Consider the following 7484-nt stretch of genomic DNA (forward strand, 5'->3'; position numbering starts at 1 on the left):
TCTCTCTCTCTCTCTCTCTCTCTCTCTCTCTCTCTCTCTCTCTCTCTCTCTCCTTCTTCTTCTTCTCTTCCTTCCTTTTTTTATTTTGCTCATTTTTTAAAAAATTAGGTTATTTTCCTACTGTCAAATCAAACTTCATTCAAGTGACAGATTTCAAGAGATTGGCCCTTTCCCAACCTGACTCTGTGCATCTGTTCTAGATGCTCTGACGCACATATGAAGACAAGAACTACAAACTCAGGCCAGTTTAGCGTTGCTCACTCTTCAGCATCTAAATGCCAGCTCGTTGTTTAAATATTTTAGGCAATATGGAAGATATAATAGTCATCATCTTGACAGTGTGTGGGAATAAGATATGGCAATCACAGAAGAGATGCCACTGAAAGGCACTAAGAGCACGCTGTGATATTCCTCCCGAGTATCACGAAACTCTTAATGCTAATCAAAACTCGAATTTTCTATACATATGCATTTGAAAGTTATTCTGTGAAAATTAGATAAACTGCTAAGGTATTCCTGAGAAATGCATAAACGTACAAACTGCTTACCCACTTCACTCGTACTGGTGTGCTGAATTGTAGCAGGCAGAATAGAGGAGGTGGTGGATCGATAATCTTACACTGCTCCAAGCAGGGAGACCAGAGGAAGACTGCGTTAGCAGAGATTAACAACGGCCTCAGACTCGGTTTGTTTGATGCAGAAATACAAACGGATGAGCACGGAAGCAAACTCTGTGGAGCTAAAGTGTGTTCATGGTTATTGTAATGAGAGGAAAGGAACCAACAAGAGCTTGGAAAACTGAACGTCTAATAATTAACTTCCTAGCCACAGGCTAACAGCCCAGGAACTTGAAGGGTGTGATGCGTGCAGAGAACATGAGCACTGAGTCAGGCCGCGTTCCGACTGTGGGAAAAAGACTCCATCTCGCAGGTGGCACATTCTTGCTTCACTCAAGACTTCAGCAAATGGGCCCCTCAAATGTCATTCCCAAAGGAGAAGCATCCATTCCACTGACATTAGAATCCCTTGGGACAGGGAACACACATTTTACCTCCCCAGTGAGCAAAGATATATGTGCCAGCTTTGGGGGGTTTTTGCATAAAACATCACACAAAAAGACCTTTTCTGGAACTTTCCATTGCAATCAGGAATAAGCTAAGACACTACTTTCTGAATAGAACTGGATGCTATGGAGAATGGCACTTTGTGACACATCTTTTAAACTTAGATTTAGTTATCCTGGTTTATCCTAAGCCTGCCCCATAGAAGTCTCCAATTTCTACAAGGTACCTAGGAAGAAATTAATGGGGAGATTACAAGAACACCACCTTCCTGGCTACAGGATGGGGACTTGATAAGATATTCACCCACCCACCCCAGTCAGACTGCGTTGTGTGGCAGACACTCCAAGTTGTCTCATCAATGGCTAACTACCAAAGAAGGCCTTTCTTTGCTAGAAGAACGTGAACATTCATCGTGTTCCAGACAGCTATGTCCTTGAGAGATTACTCACTCAATGACTTAATTTGGCAATAGACCCTTGAGACAGCCTTGAGCAATGAAACGGTAAGGAAATCTACCAACAGGACACTGGGAAGAATTTTATCGGTCTTGAGTATTTAACAGGGTCATCTCATGCTCGGGGACAGTCAAGAAGATGCTGTGGACAAATGAAAAAGGCAAGGACACAGAGGGATAGATCAGCACCAGGGCCTGGGAAAGCCACCTCCCTCTGCCAAAGGTCACCTCATCCCCACCCATCCACCCACGGCATCTGTTTTTGGCTTTGGTGCAAGCAGCTTGGGTACTGGATTAACATTTCTTCTGGTTCTGGGTTATTTATATATGTCAAACCATGCTTTCTGTGGCTTCAGTAAAAAAAAAAAAATTAGGGGTCAACAGTGTTTATAAACATATGAACCATTAAATTAATTGAGAATTAGAAAGAAGAGGCAGTAAAGTTTCTCTGAAGATTTTGATAATACCAAGTTATAATATCTACTAATATTGCTAAGAGATTATTTTCCAATTATTGCAAGGAATATAGGAAGAAGATTTGTGTAGACTTAACTCTCTGAGCAGTGGTCGGTAAGTCATATAGCAAACTTCTGTGTCATAGCTGACCGTAAGCTGCTTTGTTATGCTTGTTTTACTTTAGATGGTCACACACTTATTGTTTTATAGCCAAACCTCTTGATCTTTTTTTTCATCACCAGTCAATTCTCATTTTGGCGCTTCTTAGCATTCTTCATTAGTTTTTTGAAGAGGTGCGTCTGTATTCAGGTTGTTCTGTCACTTGCTAAAAACCTTGCAAGGTGAAAGCAGTTAATATTGTGGGTTTTTTGTTTTGTTTTTACAATTTCCACCACAAGTCTCAACTTTATGTCAACAAAGCATATCCATCCATCAAGCACGGGGACCTGAAGGAAAAATAACAACAACAATAACAACAAACGAAACAAAACAAACACAGTTCAACTGTTGGTAGAGAGAGCCATCAGTTTATGGTGAGAGATGGGAGAACTGGACATATTTTGTAAAACTAAACGTTTAGGGATTCCAAAAATCCTGATTTCTTTGGCTTCCTTTTTATCACAAAACAGGCAGCTCTTTGTACCTTGAGAGACACACAGGCTGCAAAGAGTCATCTGAACTGCCCAGACATGCCTTTAATCTTGACCATTTTCAAACCCAGATCTCCATGGTGAATTATTTTCTGAAGAATTCTTACAATGCAGCGTCTGTTCAGACCGTTCAGAGGATGCTGATTAAAAAAAAAAAAAAATCCTCCTGTACACGAAGCATGATGGAGGGGGGGATGGGCACAGCTTTGGGAAATTTAATAAGAAGGAAGGAAATGCGATAGGAAATGAAAGACTACCCAAGTCGAAAGCGTGCAGCATGTGGAGTAAATGAAATCAGAGTCTTCAGGTCTCAGCGTTTGCCCGAAGCCTGTGGCAAACACCAGGTCTAGCTCTATAAACATCTAGAAATAAAAAGGGAATGATGTACAATATACTTACCATAATTGCAGGTCAGGGACTTTAGGTCATCTTTCACCAATAATTTAGATTCTATAATTTTCCACCAAGTTGTACTTTCTAAAATTCCTAACTATTTGTGAGCCGGTAAGTATGCTCACATAAGGAGCTGGTGAGGATGAGGTAGGTGAGACTGTGAGTTACTCAAAACTGGCTGGCAATCTAGGTATTTATGGCTGGAGGAGAAACCACCACAGTGCTGGAGGCAGAACGCAACTCCTGTTCTAGGACTGGTTGGTACTGTGTGCCCGCAGAACCATTCTCAAGCTTCTCCTGCTATTCTCCGATCTCCACAGGCTGCTTCCCAGGCTTTGGCTGGTCTCGTCCTACTGAGGTATAGATCAGGTACTCTCCTTGAATTGGGCTTCTTTAACGTACCTAATACAAATAAGTATAATGACTATTGTCTTCGATGGGGTTAGTACTGTTGTAAAAAGACATTATGACCACAGCAACTGTTAAAAAAGGAAACATTTCATTGGGGGCTGGTTTATACAGTTCAGAGGTTCAGTCCATTGTCATCATGGCAGGAAGCATGGTGGCATGCAGACAGACATGGTGCTGGAGAAGTACCTGAGAGTCCTGCATCTGGATCAGCAGATCACAGGGAGAAAGAGCCACCATAGGCATGGCTTGAACATCTGAGAGTTAAAAACCCATCCCCAGTGACATACTTCCTCCAACAATACAATGCCACACCTACTTCAAGGAAACATCTCCCAACAGTGCCACTCTCTATGAGCCTATGGGGGTCATTTTCATTCAAACCACCATAGACATGTCAAGAATTGTTTTTAAGGATCAGACACTCTGTTGAGGCAGACTCTCTTCATGTGGTCCAGTGAAGATCACAGTCCACTGTTGTCTTAGTCAGGGTTTCTATTCCTGCACAAACATCATGACCAAGAAGCAAGTTGGAGAGGAAAGGGTTTATTCAGCTTACACTGCCACACTGCTGTTCATCACCAAAGGAAGTCAGGACTGGAACTCAAGCAGATCAGGAAGCAGGAGCTGATGCTGAGGCCATGGAGAGGTGTTACTTACTAGCTTGCTTCCCCTGGGTTGTTCAATTTCTTTTCTTATAGAACTCAAGACCACCAGCCCAGGGATGGCACCACCCACAAGGGGCCCTTCCCTCTTGATCACTAATTGGGAAAATGCCTTACAGCTGGATCTCATGGAGGCATTTCCTCAAGGGAGGCTCTTTTGTCTATGATAACTCCAGTTTGTGTCAAGTTGACACACAAAACCAGCCAGTACAATTGACCCCTTGTCAACTTGACACACAAACACATCACTATTAAGCCTTAACCCTTACTTTCTTATTCATCCCCAAGATCTAAATTACTTTAAACGTCCTACAATCTTTACAAATTCTTAAATATTAAAATTTCAACCCCTTTAAAATATCCAATCTCTCTCTTTTTTTCCCCTTCCCTTTTCTCTCTTGATCCAGCTTGTGGCCTGCTCACTCTGGCCCCCCTCATTTCCAATCTCTTTTAAAATTCAATGTCATTTTGCAATTCAAAGTCTCTTAACTGTGGGCTCCACTAAAAATACTTCCTTACTTCAAGAGGGAAAAATATCAGGGCACAGTCGCACTCAAAAGCAAAATTAAACTCTTAACTGTCCAATGTCTGGGATCCACTCACAATCTTCTGGGATACTCCAAGGGCTTGGGTCACTTCTCCAGCTCTGCCCTTTGCAGCACACACCTTGTCTCTTAGACTAGAGCTGCCTGTACCCCACTGCTGCTGCTGTTCTTGATCATCTCATGGTACTGGCATCTCCAAAACACTGCTGTCTTCCGCTGCAACTACGCTTCACCAATAGCCTCTCATAGGCTCTCTTCATGGTGCCAAGCCTCAACTCTTTTGCATGACCCCTTCAATCCTGGGCTGTCAACTGCAACTGAGGTTGCATCTTCACCAATGGCCTTCCATGGCCTCTCATAGTGTCAAGCCTCAGCTGCTCTTCATGACCCCTTCATGCCTTCAAAACCAGTACCACCTGGGTGACTCTTACACATTACCAAGTCCAGCTACAGCACGAGGTACAACCTTGGCTATTCTGGAACACAGCCTCTTTGTGCTCTCAGAAAACACTTCCCAGAAGTTTTCACCTCAATGATGCTGGACTCTTCTTAATCACCACTGATTTCTTAGTTCCAGCTAATCAGCATCAGTAGTCCCAGTAATGCAAAGGTTTCACTTTAGTAGTTCTGGTATCTTGTTAAGCATAGCTGATTCTTCAGCCCCAGCTAACCAAAACTACAGAATCTTCACAATCAAAGTAGCAATGACCCTGATAAATCTTTAATCTTCCCTCTGAAATTTCACAAGCCAGGCCTTCATCTTCTGTACTGTTCTCAACATTATTTTCCAAGCTCCAACAACACATGCCACAGAGCTCTTAACATCCCAATGATCCCTCTAGCCAAAAGTTCCAAAGTCCTTCCACAGTCCTCCCAAAACATGGTTAGGTTGTCACCAGAATACCCCCACTCCTGGTACCAATTTGTCTTAATCAGGGTTTCTATTCCTGGACAAACATCATGACCAAGAAACAAGTTGGGGAGGAAAGGGTTTAATTCAGTTTACATTTCCACATTGCTGTTCATCATCAAAGGAAGTCAGGACTGGAACTCAAGCAGGTCAGAAAGCAGGAGCTGATGCAGGGGCCATGGAGAGATATTACTTACTAGCTTGCTTCCCCTGGTTTGCTAAGCTTGCTTTCTTATAGAACCCAAGATTACCAGCCCAGGGATAGCAACACCCACAATAGGCTGGGCCCTTACCTCTTGATCACTAATTGAGAAAAATGCCTTACAGCTGGATCTCATGGAGGCATTTCCTCAAGGGAGGCTCCTTTCTCTGTGATAACTCCAGCTTGTGTCAAGTTGACACACAAAACCAGCCAGTACAACTATCATGATGTTCATTTGGCAAAATTGAACTTCAAATATATTTTAGGTACCTTTTTGATTAAGTGACTGGATTAGAATTCAGCCAAAGTCTACATAACATTTACCTTCTATTCCATACACAAAGTCTGTGCAATATATTCACTCTGTTGTACTGGTGTGAAAGGTAGATAGAAGTTAAATATATTAAAGCTACTACCATGGGATATGAGTTGCTCTCAATTATGCATTGCAATCATAAGATATTTGGACTGAATTAGGTGATCTTTAAAATTCAACACTGTAATTCGTTGGTTCAGTGGGGCTTTGTTAGAACTTGAATCACTTGATAAACTGAACTAAATAATTCTAACCCACTCATTTCCTTTTCTAATTTTTCAGTAGAGCTTATTATTATTTGTTTGAGACTGGGTACTTTAAGTGCATGGAAAAATCCAATCCTCAGCTACTTTCAATTAACTACTTAAATATTCTTATTTTCCCTTCACAGTGCTATGAACCCAGACCCTCACATAGAGGTAGGCAAGGGCTTTGCTATAGAGCTTCAGGCCCAAGCCTTAAATATTTAATTTGAAAAATCAAGTTTCTCTTAAGCTTTTAAGGAAAAACGTAGAAGCTTTAGGTTGAACTGGCATATACATTTATGAAATTTAATTGTCTTAAAACTCAGCTCTAATTAGAAACCAAGTTAAAGAAATTGTTCTACACATTTTAAGCTACACTTACATTATTGCACTAGATTTTTGCCTTATTTGCAAAATTCCTGCCAAGAAAAATGTAAGAATATAGTATGTAGAATTTTTTATTTCAAATTGTCCCAGGACTGCTTAAATTCAATAGAGCAAGGAGCTGAAGCTGTGCTTCCAGACAGAGACGATGTAGCATAGTCTGTCCTGTATTCAACTCCCTGCACCCAAAGTGGGAAAAAAATCTGAATTTTCAGGCTTATAATTGTAGTGATTAGGTCTTATTTAACATATAAAATCTTTATAAAGATGACCAAATGTCATTATTCATTCAGAATTAATATTACCATCCATTGTTAAATGTTCTTAAGTATGACACATACTCAGAATTAACTAAATCAAGTCATCACAACTGTTACAAGACATGACTAACATTAGACTTCAAAATTAGATCTAGAAAACTCTCACTTGTTCATCTGGGACTGGAGAAGCATCATTCTTAAATAGTACACAGGACCCAGAGACTATTCATCATGTCCAAGTGGAATGAAAGCCTAGAAGGGTAGAAAAGGCCTGAGGATTTGACCAGAACAATTCAGCTGGCTAAGGTAGAAACTCCCAAATGCTGTAAGATATATGCCTTTGGGAACCCACAGAACTACACAATGAAGCATAGTGAAGTTAATTGAAATCCAGAGGGACAGTGCTGGGGACTAATTTTCAGACCTGGAAGACTGGATTTGCAGAAGTCTTTGGTAGTCATCAAAGCACTTTCATTTTGTTATATTTTTAGATACAAATAATGATACACAGCTCATCTGTTACATTGTAACT

This window comes from Grammomys surdaster, unplaced genomic scaffold, assembly GCF_004785775.1.
Source record: "Grammomys surdaster isolate TR1022 unplaced genomic scaffold, NIH_TR_1.0 63, whole genome shotgun sequence".
In the NCBI taxonomy this organism is placed as follows: domain Eukaryota; kingdom Metazoa; phylum Chordata; class Mammalia; order Rodentia; family Muridae; genus Grammomys; species Grammomys surdaster.